This window comes from Dermochelys coriacea, chromosome 10 (assembly GCF_009764565.3).
Source record: "Dermochelys coriacea isolate rDerCor1 chromosome 10, rDerCor1.pri.v4, whole genome shotgun sequence".
NCBI lineage: Eukaryota > Metazoa > Chordata > Testudines > Dermochelyidae > Dermochelys > Dermochelys coriacea.
The window spans coordinates 28155577-28175842 of record NC_050077.1 but is presented as its reverse complement, the minus strand read 5'-3'; the positions used below and the strand labels follow the sequence as shown (position 1 = coordinate 28175842).

General features: G+C 38.1%; 1 protein-coding gene across 28 annotated transcripts in view; it reads left to right on the top strand.

The window, feature by feature from the left end:
• The window catches only part of RBFOX1 (RNA binding fox-1 homolog 1), a 2470149-nt gene that overhangs the window by 1771926 nt on the left and 677957 nt on the right, over positions 1 to 20266 (top strand). The window contains exon 1 of one of the 28 annotated variants that reach the window (XM_043493167.1): positions 10162 to 10180. The exons of the other annotated variants lie outside the window; for them this stretch is intronic. The gene's annotated coding sequence lies outside the window, so the exon portion shown is untranslated. Of the gene's footprint in view, positions 1 to 10161; positions 10181 to 20266 lie in introns of those variants that run through there. 28 annotated transcript variants of the gene reach the window in all.

Here is a 20266-nt window from a genome sequence, read left to right as displayed (position 1 = left end):
TAAGGAACTTCTTATTCTCTTATGTCTCTTGCTAGTTGTAACTCATTTTGTGCCTTAACTTTTCTGATTTTGTTCCTACATGGTTATGCTATTCTTTTCTACTACTACTTGGCAATTTATCCATGTGTCCACTTTTTGTAGGATTGATTTTTCAAGTCATTAAAGAACTCCTGGTGGAGCAATATTGGCCTCTTCTTATTCTTTCTATCTTTCCTTTGCATTGGTATAGTTTACAATTGTGCCTTTAATATTGTCTCTAGAAACTGCCAGCTCTGCTAAACTCTTTTTTTCCCTTAGATTTTCTTCCCAAACCTTACTTACCAGTTCTTGAAATTTATTAAAGTCTGTTTTTTTTGTAGTCCATTGTCCTTATTCTATTTCTCACTTAAGCATAGACATAAGCTTACAGGCTTTGCTGTCTTGGGGCCTGTTTTTGCAGTTGTGGCATGTGAAGTTTATTCATTATTCTTAGTATTTATTTGTTGTTCTTAAATCGGAATATAATCCACATTCTAAAGGCATGTGCATATATCTGCAATAGTTACACTGTCTGCTATCACTGTACTAAGGAATTGAATTGAATCTTTTGTTGGCTGAAGCAGGAACTAGAAGAAATAAGATACTAGACTAATGCAAGTGATATGTAGTTAGTGATTTTTATTTTGATTTGTTTTTTAATTTTGCATTGGAGGTGAACTCTTTGATCCTTTAGTGTTATCTATCGAATCTATCCAGAACTATCCATTCAGCGGAAATGATCACTTGGTCAGGTTTGGGAATGTTCTTGTGATACAATCTTTACAAATTTTTTAAAAAGTGGGGGAAGAAAAGTGAACTTCATATGGAAATCTACAAAAGTAGTGCCACAGCATTTTTTCCAGTAAGCTTGGCACTCTTTGCTGAGTTTTGCACTATGCAGCCATTAGCAGGCTGGTCAATGCATTGCTTTATGAGGCAATTATTTCAGCACACTCCATTCAAAATATACATTAGAACTTAACCTTCTGAATCCCGAAGTAGCATTTTTATCACCCAACATTAGAAAAGAGTTGGAGTCAGCAATTTCCCCCTTCTTTTTATGATCTGGTATCATTAATAAAGCATTGTGCTGGTAGCTTCTCACAATTCTCCAGGATAATTTGTGACACAAAAGGCACTGCTGTGATACAATTGTCTGTTGACTTATTCAATAGCAAGGGAAACAGAGATGATTTAAAAATAAAAAAGGAGTACAGAGAAACAAGAGCTCTCAAAACGAATATAGGTCTGATACATAGGATATTAGGGCTGCTGTTATTGGATATGCACAAGTAGAAATGGGAAGTTAATATGGAATTTCTAATTAGAGTCACATACTAATGAACTCCCTCTTCATGCTAGTTTTATGCCGCTTCAGAAATTTTTTATCATATGCTTAAAAATTTATGGCCAGCAACATTAATGAAAATGAGGCGTGAATTGGAAATTGTGCTATTATGGAGATGAGTGTGGCCATGGCTAGCCTGATTTCTAAGGAGGGATCCTTTTATTGCCTTTTTTTGAGAGCTGAGGAGTGATACAAGTAAAATTAATGACTAGACGTATTCTTTGCCCTGACATGGCCAGCATTATTATATTTAAAGTTATAAAAGTTGGATTGTAATAAAATTTTGAATTAATTATAAGGGGGATTATTAATCATAATTGACAATCTTTTTAGGACAAAAATTCATAACATAGTAAATTTATAAATTCAATATAGTCAAAATATATATTAGGATACTTATTTTTCTGTTGACTTTGTTGTTAGAATATTTCAGGTTGATGTATTTGTGGGACATTCTACCTTTCCTGCCATTTAAATATACCCTTGTCCTTAAAATGTGTATCAGAATATGTTTAGATGTAAAAATTTGGAGGATTAGAGGATTTGTCTCCCTGTAAAACAGGATCTTACAAGTAAGAAGGTAAATCTGAGCTGTCTAGTCAAAAATAATATTTTTGGAAGAAGGGAAGTTGTACATCTAGTATTTCATCTATTTTTGAGCTGCCTTTAGAAATATTCTGGTAAATTTTGACAGTTTGGATTTTCAAGGATATTTATTGCACTGTAACTTCATCATGAAAAGTTGATGAACTGCCAAAAACTGAAAATTATATAAATCATTTTTATACTGATATGAAATATATGTAATAAAAAGAAAGACATTTCTATAAAATACAAAGATGTGACAATGTAAAAACATAAGTGTTAAAGGGAGACTTACAGCATCTTTATGAATGTTTATGTGGATTTTCTTGGACCAGAGCCACCAGACATATTTCTAGACTTAGCAGAGATCTTCAACAGAAGATTTTTCATTAAAAATAATAGCATGTGTTGGTCTCATTTATGTAATATTAGTGAGAAGAAGGGTTAGATAGAGCTCTGCCTTATAGCTAAACTTTTACCCAGTGAGATAAACTATTGCTGTAGGATCAAATGGGGATATCTCAGTAACCAATGCAGGAAAAGACTAAACCAAGAAAAAAATAGACAACACAAATACAAACTGAAGGGGCATGTAGGATGGGACACAGGAATTGCAATTTGGATGGAGGAATATCCTTTCTACTGAGTGACAGCAGTGAATAATAGGAAGAATCAAGGCTATAGTGGCCCACAGTGTTCTAAGTACTGCAATAAAGAAAAGTAATGGGGAAAAAAAAGAAATGAAATCAATTCCCTTTTGGAGAAAGTAATTATATTGATGGGAAATAAAATATAAACACAATCAGAAGGTGTTAAAGAAGAAACACTTGCATCAATTCTGCAAAGCTGTGCACTGCTCTTATTTTGGAAATCCCACAAAGGCTTGTGAGGTGCATGTCAATAAGGAGTCCAGATAGGTAGCATTATCAGGATTAGGATATTTCTTGCCCCTTTTCCGCAGAATGGGGAGTGTGGATGGCCTTCTCACCCTGAGAAGCCTCCTTTGAGAATTGGAGAGTTGCAGAACTGAAGAGGCAAAAGAAGAAAGAGATTATCAGTCCCTTTTTTGGTAAAACTCCCCCAGGACTTACTGTAGGGCAGAACAAAAGATATTAGGCAGTGCCCCTCTGAAAACTTCATTAGTTGGACTCATTAATGGGGACAATGGCTGGGAGACAAGTGTGAAGAGGAATTTGCAACTCCAAAGCCCTAAAACTCAGCCCAATTACCAGTTTTCACTTACTAGGATGGAGTTTCATCAAATTAAGCCCGAGAACAGGCGAGTTTGGATTTTATAACAAAAATTTTGCACAGTCCTTCTCCACACATGGTGCTCTAGTACTGCATACAAAAAAGGGGAGATGGAGAGAAGGAAGAAAGGTCAGATGTAAAATATTTTGGCCTAACAGACAACTACAAGTAGGGTTTTTTTAGATTTTTTTAATGTGTTTAGGCATCAAATTTCATTGGTAAAACTGCAAACGAGGGCACTGATTGCATCCCCCCCCAATATTACTATTTGCATTTAAGATCATACTTGAGAAGAACTCTGACCACTCGCTCCTTTTGTCAGGCAGAAAATGTGCCATGTTGGGCATATGAGGAGAAAGAATGAATACCTTTGGGGAGTGAGGGGAAAGAAGGTGGCTCATCTAAGTAACTTAAATCTCACATGTTTGAGAATAAATGAGGGTATGATTTTAAAAAAAACTCAAATATTATCCAAGGAATTGAAGGTGTATCTGAGAAGTGCTGGGACTGGGCATGACAGCCCAGCCTTTTTTGAATAATAAGAAAGCTCAAGTGAAGGTTGCAGTGGAAATATGAGTTAAAATGGAAAATTTCCACTGATTTCAGTGGGAGCAATGAGTCCAATGGTGAATGCTTGTGAAAATCCCACTCAGAATATGCAACCCCCATAATTAGCTCTGAGATGTAAAAAAAAAAAAAAATAATAAGTGGGAGTGATTAAAAACTGTACCCTGAGTACTTATATGCCTATCATTACTATAGTATCTGAGCTAATCACCATCTTCAGTGTATTCAACCTCAGCACACCTCTGTGAGGTGAGGAATTGTTATTTATCACCATTTTACAGATGAGGATCTGAGGCATAGAGAGATTGTGATATAATGCCACACAGGAAATCTTTGGTGGGAATATTTGGTGTCCAAGAGTCCCATACTAGCATGCTAATCACGGGACCATCCTTCTTCTTCAAGCAGTATAATAAAGGAAAAAAACCATAAACAAAAGAGTAAAATGTTCCTGCCACGGAGAGGAAAAGGGGAACCCTCTCCCCATAAGAAATGTAACAGCACAAAAGAAGAATACATTAACCTGTCAAAGTTAGTACACAGCAGAGAGAAAATCTTGAATGAGAGGATAGCAGAACGAAGTAAATGATGCCATAAATTCACAGTGTGCATGGAAATCATTCAGACTGGATGCACGGTATGCAGATGTATTTTTTTAACAAAGCCTGCAGTGAATAAGTAGTGATATATTTGTAAGGAATATTTTAATTCCTTAAAATGCAAACTGATGCCTTCCTTATTAAGCTATGTGAAACATTGATTATAGTTCTACTGAAACCCAATGCTGATGCAGGCACACCTCTTATAAACATTTATGTTAAATATTATCAAATATTGAGAGCATTGTCTTTCATGTAGTACATCCCAGGCAAGCTGGCTTCATAATTTGGATAATGGCATAGAGATTCACTTCTAAAGTTTGGGGAGGGGTTGCAAGTCCTTTGGAGGACAGCATTAGAATTCAAAATGATCTTGACAAACTGGAGAAATGATCAGAAATAAATAAGATGAAATTCAATTAGGACAAATGCAAAGTTCTGCACTTCCAAAGGAATAATCAATGGCAGACGTACAAAATGGGAAATGACTGCCTCAAGAGGAGTAGTGCAGAAAGTGATCTGGGAGTCAGAGTGGATCACAAACTAGATATGAATCAACAATAAATACTGTTTCCAAAAAAAGCAAGCATCACTCTGGGATCTATGGGTGGAGTGTTGAAAGCAAGACACGAGAAGCAATTTTTCCACTCTCCACAGCATTGATAGGGCCTCAACTGGAGAATTGTGTCCAGTTCTTGGCACAACACTTCAGGAACAATGTGAGCAAAATTGGAGAAAGTCCAAAGGAGAGCAACACTTATGATTAAAGGTCTAGAAAATATGACATATGAGGAAAGGTTGAAAAAAGTGGGATTTTTTTAGTCTGGAGAAGTGAAGCCTGGGGAGACATAAGAATAGTCTTCAAGTACGTACAAGGTTGTTATAAAGAATAGGATGATATCTTGTTCTCCTTATCCACTGTGGACAGGACAGGAAGTAATGAGCTTAAATTGCAACCCAGGCAGTTTAGGTTGGACATTAGGAAAAACTTCCTAACTGTCAGGGTAGTTAAGCCCTGGAAGAAATTACCTAGGGAGGTTGTGGAATCTTTGTCATTGGAGGATTTTAAGAACGTGTTAGACAAATGGTCTAGATAATACATATCCCTGCTTCAATGAAGGGTTCTGTACTAGATGATCTTTTGAATCATTTCTCTTGTTCTGTGATAGAATGGGTAGGGGGAGGAACAAAACACCATTTCCACTCCCTACATTGCCATTCTTGATACATGGAACTCTACTTGTACTTATTACTAAAGGTCCCAAAGCAATTAAATGGACATAGTTATAATATATTAAACCAGTAAATGTAACTGAAATAAACAAATTAATTTCAGATCTATTTGAATTGTTTAGAGGAACCAGATAGGGGAAGCTTCTCTTTATCCCTTTTGGCTGAATAGTGGGTTTGTTACAACCTGTAAAAGAGGGTGGTCTGGAAACTCAGGGATCCAGCAAGAACCCAGCAACAATACGTCCTGAAGTGTAAGGAAAGCACAGATGCTAGGATACTCACAAAAAGTGACAGTGTGCATTCCCATATGTTGGAGGCGTGACCCACACTACTTCTGTCAGTGCTCTCTGTGGATGTGGCTACGGTACAGTCCTTCAGCTCCCTGAGTGTAAGAACTGTCCTTTGGCTCTGAACCCAAACAGGCAGGCTTCTAGCACCTTTATCCCTGCCACTTTGCTCATCTTTGTAGGCCTTGGCCCAATTTGGCCTTTTGTATCAGATTTTCTTTTGAATGCTTTGCAACCAACATCAGATAACACTACCTTCTAATATGATGCCACTATATGCAGATGGCACAGTAATCTTCTGATGCAGAACAGATGCTAGAAGGAATACTAAACAGAATGAAAGAATGTTAAAAGGGTCTGATTTAGACCACTGATAAAGACAATGACAGAAGTGTACCATATTCCCTTTAATTGAGCACAGACCACTATCAAATGCTAACATGTATCAGACTCTCATATAGCAGTTGTCTACATATATCAAAATAAGGAAGATTTATAGGAAAGCAATTTACACATTGGACTAATAGAATTGGGAAGAAATAGGTGGCTTGAATATACATGAAAATTCATGATCATCCTGCTGGAAAAGAAACCTCTGCAGCAGATATCAACAACTTCAAAGAATGGGGAAGAATTTATATTCCATACCATTGTAAAAGATGTCAAAAATGCCATAAAATGGAAAGGAGGGTGGAATGGAATGAGATATATGATATACTTGGAAATGATAATGTCTGGAAATGTTTGTGAAATAAAATTGCAGACTGAAATGGAGGAGGTACCTGGGAAAGATGAGCAGCCCATTCAATTTCTTTATTAATCATTTGTCCCTCACTTTGATTAAACAATGAAAATTTTCAAACAGCCAAAATCTAAGTAGTATCTAATGATGCATGTCTGAGATAGGCTAGTGTAATATAAAATCCTAAATAGCATATATGTGGTGACTTAAATTAAACCAAATGAACCCTGAAAAATCCAAATGGTGCCTCAAATGCCCTGTGAAAGTTGTTCCTTCCTTGCTCCTGCTAGAGAGTGAGCCTCTATGCAGGTTGTGGAATGCAGTCTCTGATGTTACCCGAAAGGCTTTTCAAATAGATTTGGAGATAGGCTTCTTACGTTTTTCAGAGAAGGTGATGAGAGCGGTGAGCTCTATGAAGTGGTAGGAATGGCACTTGTGAAAGTCAAAAGAAAGAGAGAATTTCCATAAGAGGGGTGGGAAGTATGCTACCAACTACTCTCTTGGATGGAGTAAATGATCTGAAAAAAGAGATAAATAGTGAGGTGGCAAAATTTCCATATGATATAAAACTACTCAGGAGAGTTATGTCCCAAGCAAACTGCAAAGAGCTACAAAAGGATCTCACAAAATTGGGTGACTGGGCAACAAAATGGCAGATGAAATTCAATGTTGATAAATGCAAAGTAAAGCACATTGGAAAACATAATCCCAATTATACATATAAAATGATGGGGTCTAAATTAGCTATTAACACTCATGAAAGAGATCTTGGAATCATTGTGAAGAGTTCTCTGAAAACAAATCCACTCAATAGCAGTGGCAGTAAAAAAGCAAACAGAATTTTGGGAATCATCAAGAAAGGAATAGATAATAAGACAGAAAATATCATATTGCCTCTGTATAAATCCATGATATGCCCACATCTTGAATACTGTGTGTGGATGTGGTCGCCCCATCTCGAAAAAGATATATTGTAATTGGAAAAGGTTAAAAAAGGGCTACAAAAATTATTAGGGGTATGCAACGGCTTCTATCTGAGGAAAAATTAATAAGTCTGGGACTTTTCATCTTGGAAAAGAGATGACTAAGGGGGGGATATGATAGAGGTCTACAAAATCATGATGAGTGTGGAGAAAGTAAATAAGGAAGTGTTATTTACTCCTTCTCATGATACATGAACTAGGGTCACCAAATGAAATTAATAGGTAGCAGGTTTAAAACAAACAAAAGGAAGCATTTTTTTCACACAATGCAGTCAACCTGTGGAACTCCTTGCCAGAGGATGTAGTGAAGGCCAATACTATAACAGGGTATAGACCTCAGCCTGCTTAGTACTATTGTGAACACACCATCAAAATCCTTTTAATCTTTTATAAAAGATAAAGAAAAGAAGGAAAACAGTTAAAGAATTTGAAATGTAAATTAATAAATATGGCTGTTATTTTAACAACATCCTTTGTTCCCTTTCCCTTTAGCTGTAAAGAGTTTTAGAAAAAACTAGACCCCCTTTCCTGACAGTCCTTTCAGTGGTATTAAAGATGGTAATAACTCTCCTTTAGGGGAAAAGAAAAGTTAGTGGAGATGGGCTGGAGCTGTTGTTACTGCTGTTGTTTTTAAAGTCCGAACAGTTTAGTAAGAAGGCTAAAAAAGACAAACATGCACAAAAGGGGAGAGAAAAAAGAATAGCAAAGATAGAAAATCCAGCTTCTCTCTCTGGCATTGCTTTCACTTGGAACCTTGCTTCTGGAAAAACATAGGCATAGTACATAGTTTTATTAGCCATTCCAAGGCCTGGCAAACTTGCACCAGCCTCAGCTTGTTTAGGGCATTGCATTTAGCTGCCTCTTTCTCATCACAGGCTTACAGCAGTGTTGTAAAATATATAATGGCTGCCTAAACCAGACTTTTATTATGCAGAAGGAAAAAGTAGAGGGATAGGAAATAGGAAGGTTGGGAAAGGAAAAGGACACGTGGGATGGCGGGGGGGAACAGTCTCATGTCTTAGGTGGTGATTGACCTGGTGGAGGTGGCATTGTCACCTGAGTTCCTCTTTCGGGCCCAGTTTGGTCAAGCTGTGTCTCAGGATTAGGACAAAGAAGGTCTGGAGTGCCAGGAGATGGTGGCAGCCATGATGGCAGAGTTCACTCCAGTAGAATTTTTTCTCCTCTTTCTTAAGGACCACTGAAATGGAATAATGGGTGGATTAACCCATCCCCTCATTATATTAAGCAGTTTCTGACACACCAATTTTGGCTCATTGATTTTTGGTCTCTCACTGTTCTTGTTTACTCAGCATGATCTTAACACAGTCCAGTCCTTGCCTTATATCAGTAGACCTTTTTGTTTCGACTAATTTAGTCTGTCTCTCTTTTGCACCTTTTCCCATTCAACATATGTTATTGTACGTTATTGTGATATCTTATGAATTTATGCTCACTTTTCACAGTTAAACTCACAATTAGGTTAAATTTATAGGTACGATTATTACAACATTGCTCAACAAATGATCAGTTAATAAAAACTGCTCACTGTTAGAGATTCAGAAATCCTTTTTACAGCCTGTCAGAGGGTAGCTGGACCTCTGAATAATTCAGGGGCCTAGCCTACCTCTGACGGTCTCCACTAGAGGTAAAGAGGCATTTGGTCAGGGAAACAGGAAAGGAGATATGGCCTGGGGGAAATCGGGGCTCTGAACCCACAGCTCTGGGTCTAGGTTAGAAATCCCATCGTAGAGGCTATTTATTGTTACAGTGCTGATATTTTAACTATTCCTTGGTGATATAAATGATGCTCTGTTCTTTGGGTGTGGGGGGGAGGTTTCTGTCCCCCCCTGCCCCTTTTTGTGTGTGTGTGTAGTTGGGAGTTGCTTCACCAGTCTACAAGTACCAAAAATAATTTAATTACACATAATCTCACCAAAATATCATTAAACTTCTTGGAATCTGATAACTTTACGCAGCAATGTAGAAACTAGAGGAATGAACATTGGGAAACTTTACATCCCATCATCCTATGATACAAATTAATAGGACTAGTACCAGTAACCCTAACTCTTAATGGTTATTACTAACCATACTTCGGTGTGTCAGATAGCTCCCATACAAGGACATAAGAAATTAAAGTGTTTGTTAAACATAACAAGCCAACTTACGAAAGTTATGAGCCAGTGTAGGGTTTAATTTGCATGTTTTAATTTCATTTGTAGGACATTTCATGGTAATATACACTATAATTTATTTTTAAAATATAGTTTTAACTTTCTAATTTAGTAGATATCTAAATTTAATCTTTGGTAAACACACCTATTTCACTACATAACTGATGCTATTTCAGGATACGCAGTAGGACCTCACCTACTTGTGATTTAGTTACGCTGCAAAATTAAATCAAAATGGATTTCTAGTTTTGCTGTTCTCTGAAGGAGGAGTCAACCAAACATATACTCAGTGGTGGTGTGCTCTGTGGGAAATAATGTCAATCACTCTGTGCTCTTTGCTGGTGACCTGAGGCGGGGTGCTACCATTCCTGCTCCAGACTGTTCCTTCTGCAGGTGCCACTTGGGGTGGTGTGGGGGAGAGGATGTCACTGCTCTTGCATAGATGCTGTGTGATTGGAGTGAAGAGAGACTTGATGGATTAATGTAGCAAAGAAGACGAGGCCTTTAGAAAGTTGGACACTGCTCTATTCATCAGCAAGAAGTCTTAAGAAGGCTAGTGCACTGAGCCCACCTTTGAGTAGCAGAGAGGGGGAGGTTAAAAAAACAACAGGGTGGCAGACTCTTCTCCCTCCCTTATTTAAAACTATTTGATCTCTCTTCCCACACAATGTCTGCCACACCTCTCACTGCAGTTTGGAGTCTTGCAAAAAAGCATAAGGCTGTCCCTGAAGTTAAACACTGCTCAGCTTTCTCCATAAGTCATCTGTAAAGACTCACAGGTGAAACACCTCCAGCCCAAATAGGAATGAATCAGTATGGATCTTTTATCCAGCGAACACAAGTCTTTTAATTTAGCCATGTTGACTTGTAAAAGTAAAAGCCAATGTGGCTGCCCATATACCGAATAGTCCATTTTAACAGTCTACCTCAGTAACTGGGCATCTGAAAGCAGGATGAGTGCTAATGCTTTGCTGTTTGTCAGCCTGGAAATTTTGCCTTTAATAAAAGCTGAGAGGTTTTTTTTAAAAAAAAAAAAAAAGAGAGAGAGAGAGGAGATTCTGCACAGAAAGTAAATAAAAGTTTCACAGATTGTTCACCTGAAATTGGGGTTCTGAGGAGATTTTTTGGTCATAATGGAAAAAAAAAGCATGGGAAGTGATGTTGGAGCTTGTGCTGCTGCTGCTTCCAAGAAGGGAGATAATCCAACTTAAGGTTTCAGAGTAGCAGCCGTGTTAGTCTGTATTCGCAAAAAGAAAAGGAGTACTTGTGGCACCTTAGAGACTAACAAATTTATTAGAGCATAAGCTTTCGTGAGCTACAGCTCACTTCATCGGATGCATTTGGTGGAAAAAACAGAGGAGAGATTTATATACACACACACAGAGAACATGAAACAATGGGTTTATCATACACACTGTAAGGAGAGTGATCACTTAAGATAAGCCATCACCCACAGCAGGGGGGGAAAGGAGGAAAACCTTCCATGGTGACAAGCAGGTAGGCTAATTCCAGCAGTTAACAAGAATATCAGAGGAACAGTGGGGGGTGGGGTGGGGGGGAGAAATACCATGGGGAAATAGTTTTACTTTGTGTAATGACTCATCCATTCCCAGTCTCTATTCAAGCCTAAGTTAATTGTATCCAGTTTGCAAATTAATTCCAATTCAGCAGTCTCTCGTTGGAGTCTGTTTTTGAAGCTTTTTTGTTGAAGTATAGCCACTCTTAGGTCTGTGATCGAGTGACCAGAGAGATTGAAGTGTTCTCCAACTGGTTTTTGAATGTTATAATTCTTGACGTCTGATTTGTGTCCATTCATTCTTTTACGTAGAGACTGTCCAGTTTGGCCAATGTACATGGCAGAGGGGCATTGCTGGCACATGATGGCATATATCACATTGGTAGATGCGCAGGTGAACGAGCCTCTGATAGTGTGGCTGATGTGATTAGGCCCTATGATGGTATCCCCTGAATAGATATGTGGACAGAGTTGGCAACGGGCTTTGTTGCAAGGATAGGTTCCTGGGTTAGTGGTTCTGTTGTGTGGTGTGTGGTTGCTGGTGAGTATTTGCTTCAGATTGGGGGGCTGTCTGTAAGCAAGGACTGGTCTATCTCCCAAGATCTGAGAGAGCGATGGCTCGTCCTTCAGGATAGGTTGTAGATCCTTGATGATGCGTTGGAGAGGTTTTAGTTGGGGGCTGAAGGTGATGGCTAGTGGCGTTCTGTTGTTTTCTTTGTTGGGCCTGTCCTGTAGTAGGTGACTTCTGGGTACTCTTCTGGCTCTGTCAATCTGTTTCTTCACTTCAGCAGGTGGGTATTGTAGTTGTAGGAATGCATGATAGAGATCTTGTAGGTGTTTGTCTCTGTCTGAGGGGTTGGAGCAAATGCGGTTATATCGTAGCGCTTGGCTGTAGACAATGGATCGAGTGGTATGATCTGGATGAAAGCTAGAGGCATGTAGGTAGGAATAGCGGTCAGTAGGTTTCCGATATAGGGTGGTGTTTATGTGACCATCGCTTATTAGCACCGTAGTGTCCAGGAAGTGGATCTCTTGTGTGGACTGGTCCAGGCTGAGGTTGATGGTGGGATGGAAATTGTTGAAATCATGGTGGAATTCCTCAAGAGCTTCTTTTCCATGGGTCCAGATGATGAAGATGTCATCAATGTAGCGCAAGTAGAGCAGGGGCATTAGGGGACGAGAGCTGAGGAAGCGTTGTTCTAAGTCAGCCATAAAAATGTTGGCATACTGTGGGGCCATGCGGGTACCCATCGCAGTGCCGCTGATTTGAAGGTATACATTGTCACCAAATGTGAAATAGTTATGGGTCAGGACAAAGTCACAAAGTTCTGCCACCAGGTTAGCCGTGACAGTATCGGGGATACTGTTCCTGACGGCTTGTAGTCCATCTTTGTGTGGAATGTTGGTGTAGAGGGCTTCTACATCCATAGTGGCTAGGATGGTGTTTTTAGGAAGATCACCAATGGACTGTAGTTTCCTCAGGAAATCGGTGGTGTCTCGAAGATAGCTGGGAGTGCTGGTAACGAACTAACAAATCACCTTGATTCCACCTTTTCTTCTTACTCTGGCAAGCTTTATTAAAGACTGACTAGCAGCTGAGTATTAGCACTCGTGCTGCCAGATAGCCAGCAACATCGAATGTTCAAGATCCATATATTTATTCATTTAAACTTGTAACTTGGAAAACTTCACATACGTAAGACAACGTGCCCGATGCAGATTGGCCACAAAACTTTTTATTGTTGTGTTCCTGCTAAGAAGATTCAAGATGGCTACTTGTCATTGTCTAAGTTTCAGTGTCAATAGTAAAAGTGGATTAACCTGCCTCTGAAATCTACTTTGGATAACAAGCCCCAACATTAACTACTACATAAAAAAAAGAAAAGGAGGACTTGTGGCACCTTAGAGCCTAACAAATTTATTTGAGCATAAGCTTTCGTGAGCTACAGCTCACTTCATCAATGCATCCGATGAAGTGAGCTGTAGCTCACGAAAGCTTATGCTCAAATAAATTTGTTAGTCTCTAAGGTGCCACAAGTACTCCTTTTCTTTTTGCGAATACAGACTAACACGGCTGCTACTCTGAAACCTGACATAAAAAAGAGAGACATTAGAATATAGATTTAGTAGGTGAAAGAGAAATGTATGTAAGGGTGTGTGTGTAAATATATAAATCTCTTGTTATGTAGCAGCTAACCTACCATACCATGGCCCTATGTTACAAGAGAAAAATTTCAAGACCTCCTCACGTAGTTTTAAGACCCCGGTCTCATCTACCTGGGAAAGTATGGAGGGTGATCGCAAGCCCAGTGGATTTGGTTTCCACATTCTGAGAGTAACGATTCCCCAAGTGGTGTATTGGTGGGTTATTTCACTATTTGAGGTGAAATTGTACTTCTGCCTTCTGGGCTTTAAGAGTTTACACTTGAATGAAAAGTTTTGAAGCAGTTAATGGTTTGAGTTTAGATATTTCAAATAGAAACCGTTTTCTAAACCGGGAGTAGTCATTTGATTTATTCTTTGTATTCTGCTTCACTAGCAACCGACATAATATAATCTATAAAAAGAAGTACATAGACAAAAATATTGAAATAAAACAGCTTGTTAGTTGAACAATGTATTTTATGCTTCACTGCAGCATACAAAAGGCATTTTAAGTATGTAGTAGGCTACTTTAACTGGTGTATAAAAATGCCATACATTGTCTCTGGTTGCTTTCTAATTCAAGATCAAGGTATTGTACTGTGCCAGTGATTTTTTAGGCCAATATTAAATAATGAATTTTAACAAGGGATGCCATAAAATGAATTGGCAGATTTTGTGAGGGATTGGACTGTAAATTTGAAATGAGACTCCCTTCATCACAGCATCAGTTCTTCCCACCGACTGTTCAAATGTCTCAGGTGCCAGAAAGGATTAGAAAGCCCTGTGAGAAAGGTTGGCAGTTCTGCTGATGATAGTGAAAAAGCAGCTCTGTTTTTTCTGCTTTTAAGTGAACACCATGAACACAGTATGAGACTTTACATTTTACAATCTTTGTCTGGGTCATGAGAAGATTCTATTACAATGCATCAGTTACCTTTGTGTTTATAATCAGAGCTAATGCAATAAAGTATTATCCCGCAGGTATCTACCTGGGTGCCATCTGATTGGTTTTAACCCTGTTTTCAAGCCTTTGTTATATCTGGAGTACAAAATGTAACTTGGTAGTGCACAGTAATAGTAAATATTTAAAGAGGCAGTCTAAATTAAAATAAGAAAAAAAAGAAAAATCCCTTAATCATGTTAGCAATAATAATGCTGGGCATAAAAAGTGAAATATATATTTTAATTGAATTTTCTTTCCAGCATATATACTATGTATTTTTTGCACTTCACTCAGCTTGAATGGTTATCTGTATACCGTAAACTACATTTTGTGATCTTTTCATGTACTAGTCCAATACTACACTAAAACAAGACATTAAAATCCTTCTTTTTATCAGTCATAAAATGATTTATTTTTCTAATAAGTTGTATAAAACAGTTGTTGGCAAAATCTAAGTGCTGAGCCATAGGTATGTGGCAGTGGCCCTTTAAATCATATACACCTAGATTGAAATCCTTGCCCTGTTGAAGTCAATAGCAAAACTCCCATCAACTTCAGTGCGGTCAGTATTTCACCCCTAAAGTTTAAGTGTTGAGTTTTATTGTCTGAAAGAACTGACATAAACCAGTATTTATTGGGGGGGGGCACAAAAACCAATGTCAACTGCAGAGAGACTTTCCCAGCATTATTATGTTTCCAGTGACCTCTAACTAGAAATATTTCTACTGCATTGTGATAAGGGATCCACCTGACACAAGTCATGAGCAGGTTAATGTGAGCCAGAAGAAGCCAACTAATTTAAGATGCTGCACCTGGAGGAGATCCAGAGACTGATAGGGCCTAGTGGCAGATGAAGCCAAGCTGGAGGAGGAGCTGGGATGGCATTATAAAGCCACCAATGAGAGCAGGAAGTGGCATCAGGGAGAGTTCTGCAGTTACTCCCTAGAGGGAAAGTGAGTTGGTCAAAGACAAGGAAGAGATCCAGAGGAGAGTAAGCACTTGAACCCAGAGCAGTAGGCAGGGCTCAGTTCCCCTACCAGCCATTGGTAAAGTGGCACAGGACCAAGAGTTGGAACAGAAGATTGCCTGAGATGGCATATGAAAGGAGGGGATTATATAGTGACCTGGCTGGGTGTCTGAGTCATGAAGAAGTAACATCCCAAGGCAGGCAGAGAGAGAGGGTCACAGTGTGAGGAACTGACAGAAAAGAATGCCAGACAGTGAAAGAGTGAATTCCCAGGCCCAACCACAAGGGGATGTTGCTGTGGTGAGTGGAGCACTTTTATGTGGATTATATTTTAGGTAGTATTTAACTTTTTGGCCCAATGCATATACAAATATCCATGTCTAGCCAAAATGTATGAGCTCTAGAAACGCTAGACGATCCTGGCTCCTTATTGAGAAGAAAAGATTTGCCACAGATGACCTCAGGCAATCAAAAGTGAGGAGCTGGAGCACCAATGCGGATGTGGTCCCTGTGGCACGTACTCCACTATGGCTATTTTGCTGTAAATTTAAACACTTTATCCATGGCTGAGAATCAAAATCTTTTCCTATGAGGGAGATGCCATAGAACAAATGGACTTGGTAGCTTATTTTCTGGGATAAAGATAAGCAAACCTTATACTGGAGTGTTATGGGAATTCTCCAGGCCCTTATTATTGGGATGTTTTTGGTGTTGAAAACAATTTTCTATATCCTCTTTTACTGCTCTCTTACTCGGGCCTGATTCACACCTTACATGATACAAGTAACTTTGGAGAATCGGCCCCTAACTGTCGTGTTGTTTCCATACTTCCTAGGTGAGTCATTTATAAATGGCTTTTCCTGGCTGAGTTCTGGAATGTATCTGTCATCCATGGAGAATCACAATGATACCATATAGCTATGACTCCTTCAAGTTTCACAACAGCTGTCTTTTAATATGTTTAGTTGGGCAATCCATCTTCTCAGTGTAGTAGGTGCACACCATTGAGTATACTCATTGCAGTTCCACTGATGGCACTGTCAAGTGCATAACTGACATAGTTATGTTTGTATGCAATGTGTGACGGCTTTGAATTTTACATTTATCTTTACAAGTGTGATAATATTTGGTAGCTCAGGAGCAGCTAAGTAATACTAGCTACTTTATAAAAAGAAAAGGAGTACTTGTGGCACCTTAGACACTAACAAATTTATTAGAGCATAAGCTTTCGTGAGCTACAGCTCACTTCATCGGATGCGTGAGCTGTAGCTCACGAAAGCTTATGCTCTAATAAATTTGTTAGTCTCTAAGGTGCCACAAGTACTCCTTTTCTTTTTGCGAATACAGACTAACACGGCTGCTACTCTGAAACCTAGCTACTTTATGTGAGTGAAGTTAAGTGTCATAAATGACTGAAACCAGGATGTGTTACATATAGTGCATGTCTCTACTTCTTTGTTTTTCATATTTTGTTTACTCGTGATTTGCAATTAAAAACACTTGAAGTAGCAGCTGTCATTTCAATGCTCTTACCCTTGTAGCTCAAGGAGATGATGAGTGAGGTTAAGATCCTTAGGCTAGTGGCTGAGAGATTCTTCTTCTTGAGTTAAATATTTCATTTGATTTGTATGTCCCTTCTGTTGTATTGGAGCAGTGGCACTAATGCACTGTGTTGATTGGGAGAGATTCCATCTAGGAGGAATTTTTTAAAAAGATAAATTCTGGTATGTGGGGAAGGGTTATTGTACCATTAAGCTATTTTAAGCCTGGTCTATACACAGTTTGTGTACCTGTATGACTATATCAGGTAGGGGCATGATTCTGCACCAAAATAGTTATATTATTACAGCCCCTAGTGTGGACAGAGTTATACTGGTAAAGGTGTCTTATACCCATCTAACTTATTCCCATTCCCCTACAAGAATAAATTTTAGACCAGTATAAGCACATTCATGCTAAGGGATAATACTACCAGTATAGTCAAGCAGTACCACTTTTAAATGCAGACACATCTTTTCCTGATTCATCTTAAACTTGGCAAAAGCAAGTTAAATACAGGTAATTGGAAATATATTTACAATTGTAAAAGGATTAAATTGATTCTTTGGCTAGGCTTCTGCAAAAAGATTAATTTCCCTCTACATGAATGTATCTAGGGAGGAGCCCAATTTTGGATCGAAAGCTGAGCTTAATCTATATTTTAAGGCGTTTGCTGTTGATTTTGGCCTATCACTAAATTAATAGACAATACTTATTTTTGTTTTTCTGAAGCATCTATTTAACAAGCTCCTATTGGAGCACCACTAGAATTTCAGTCATGAGTGAATCAAGATTGTTCAGTGAACAAAACAGGGACTGGAGGGTTACAATGAATTTGTGTGTTTACTGGATAAATGAATAAAATAACCCAATTTGAGTACCATGCAAAGCAACCCACTTTTAATTCATTCACTTTTTTAGAAAATGTTTTGTTCATTATGACAGATACCATAAAGGGAAAGCAAGTACTATTGAAGGAAAGGTCATATTACAATGACTGACATGTCGGATAAACTTGAACTACAAGATGCCATAATAGTCAAGAGAAAACATCTATCATTTACAAAGTGCTTCAGTCAGTAATACTAAAAATGAAATGTGAGATTAATAGACCTTCCTGAACATTAAGTGAGGATCTTGCCTTCGTTTGAACTGCTGCTTTTTCTGAAGGAAAAAACAATTTCATTAAGCGTAATAGATGAGCGCATATGTCTGTTGCATCATGGGTTCCGTGATGTTTATATTTTCTTGTCATAGGGATTAGTGTGTTAGAAACTGTAATTTGAAGGAAAATTCATCAATTGAGAAGCCAATCAAACTTCTTGATTGGCACAAATATTCACATTCAGCTTCAGACTGGGGGGAGAGCAGGTCCCCAGTCATCTATTTGGCAGATAGGAGGTGGTTAGCTAGCCTGCTCCCACAGTTTTCTGCTTCCTCCCTGCCAAGTCACATTAAGCAATCTTCTGGGGAACCTGTTCCCAAAATAAAATTAAGGGCCTGATGCAAAGCCCACTGAAGTCAACAGACAGACTCTTTCTGACTTCGTTGGTGTTCCAATCGGGTCCCAGATCTCTAACATAAATCTCTTTGATAAAAGAAAATAATAGTTTTAGATTTAAGTATCTTTTTTATTTCATTTGGACAAAAATATATTGAATCTGCATGAGTGGCAATACTATAACTGATTATTGTTATCTTGTGGGTTTGACAACCACGGAGTAAATGTGTAATATGTTCCGTTTATTCAACATAATAAAACCCATAACTGAATGCACTGCAGATTTTTAACTTAAAACACTCAGTGATACTGAATGGTTAGTCTAGAGTGTAACACTGAAAAATAACCTCAATTTTGGTAAAAAAAAAAAAAAAAAAAAAAAAAACAAGTGTATGTATATACCGGTGGCTATATCCTTAGCGTTGTGGGGGGGGGGAGTGTGTCTCAATATTTACTAATACAGACATTTAAAATGTCTGATACCTGAAAGTTCAGGTTAAGAGCCTGTAGGAGACAATTTAATAGGGAAAGAGATCTTGTTTAATTTAGTAGCAACACTAGTTTGGCAATACCCATTTGCCTTTTGAGATTGCCTGTAAAAAGTTAATGTCCCATTAGCTTGCTGCTCCTGTAATGAAAATCTGTCCAAAAATTGTGGTACCCTGAATAGATTTTTTTCTTTAATTAAAATGTGTTTAAATTTTCCCACATTCACTAAGATGAGGTATGTGCACTATGTGTCAGTTACTTGGGCCAAAAATTTACAACTTGAGTACTCAAAATTACATTTGGATTTAGATGTCTGTGTATCTAAATAAATGTCTTGGGTTTCAGAACTGCTGACCATCAACAACTCTGACTTCAGTGCTGTGCTCCCACAGTTCAAGCCTACCAAATCTAGCTGTAGCCAGCCTTGTTACACTTGGCACTATGACAGGATGAATTTAATCCATTTAGCTGTGGGCTTACGTATATTGTACCATGTGCCTCAGTTTGAAAAATATGTTGAAAAACTATCACATTTTGCTTGAGTAGATTTGGAATTTATAGACTTTATTCTAAAACTCTATCCCCCTAAATAGGTCTAATGCTTGTGGTATACTATCTCCTTTAGTTTGAAATACAGGCTGTCTCGCATAGGTATGCCAAAAATCTGCAGAGGTGTAATTTAGGTATGAGTAAACACTGCCCATTACATCATCCTATGAGAGATGACCTTACTCCATGTTGTGGGGAAATGTTGTAACTTATAATGTTGTCATTTTGTTTCTGTAAATACTGTGCATAACACTGATTATATTTAAAACTTAGCAAATAAAGTTTAGTTTGCCTAAAGTATATGGATCAAAAGCTAAGCCAAAGTTCTTTTGAGCAAAGAAATAATAATGATTAAGAGCTACTTTTTTGTACCTTTCGATTGGGGCCTCATTTTGTGATTGATTAAAATCAATAGCTTTGAAACCGACAAAACAATATATTATAGAAAGGATAAGAGTCAGCATGACAACAAAATGATACAAATGATCTTGACTATAACACTTAAAGCTTTTAGAGTACAATCTCTTTCCTCTTCACAAGGGAAGTAGTGCTGTGAGCAGTTTAATCAGTATCCACTATTCAACTGTGGGGGTCAAAAACCTTATAATGTAGCTGGTGTTGCTAAACTGAAACCATTTCCAGCTTCTAACAAGCCATTATGTCATTTTAAGGTTTAAAAGAAAAGGAGAAACATGTCATAAAACACAAGTTAATGCATTCTGTTCTGAGGAAAAAAGAAGTTTTATTAGGCATCCCTTCAGCTGAAAAACAGTCCTCCCATTTTTCATTATGATATTGTGTATGTGTACACATACACACACACACACACA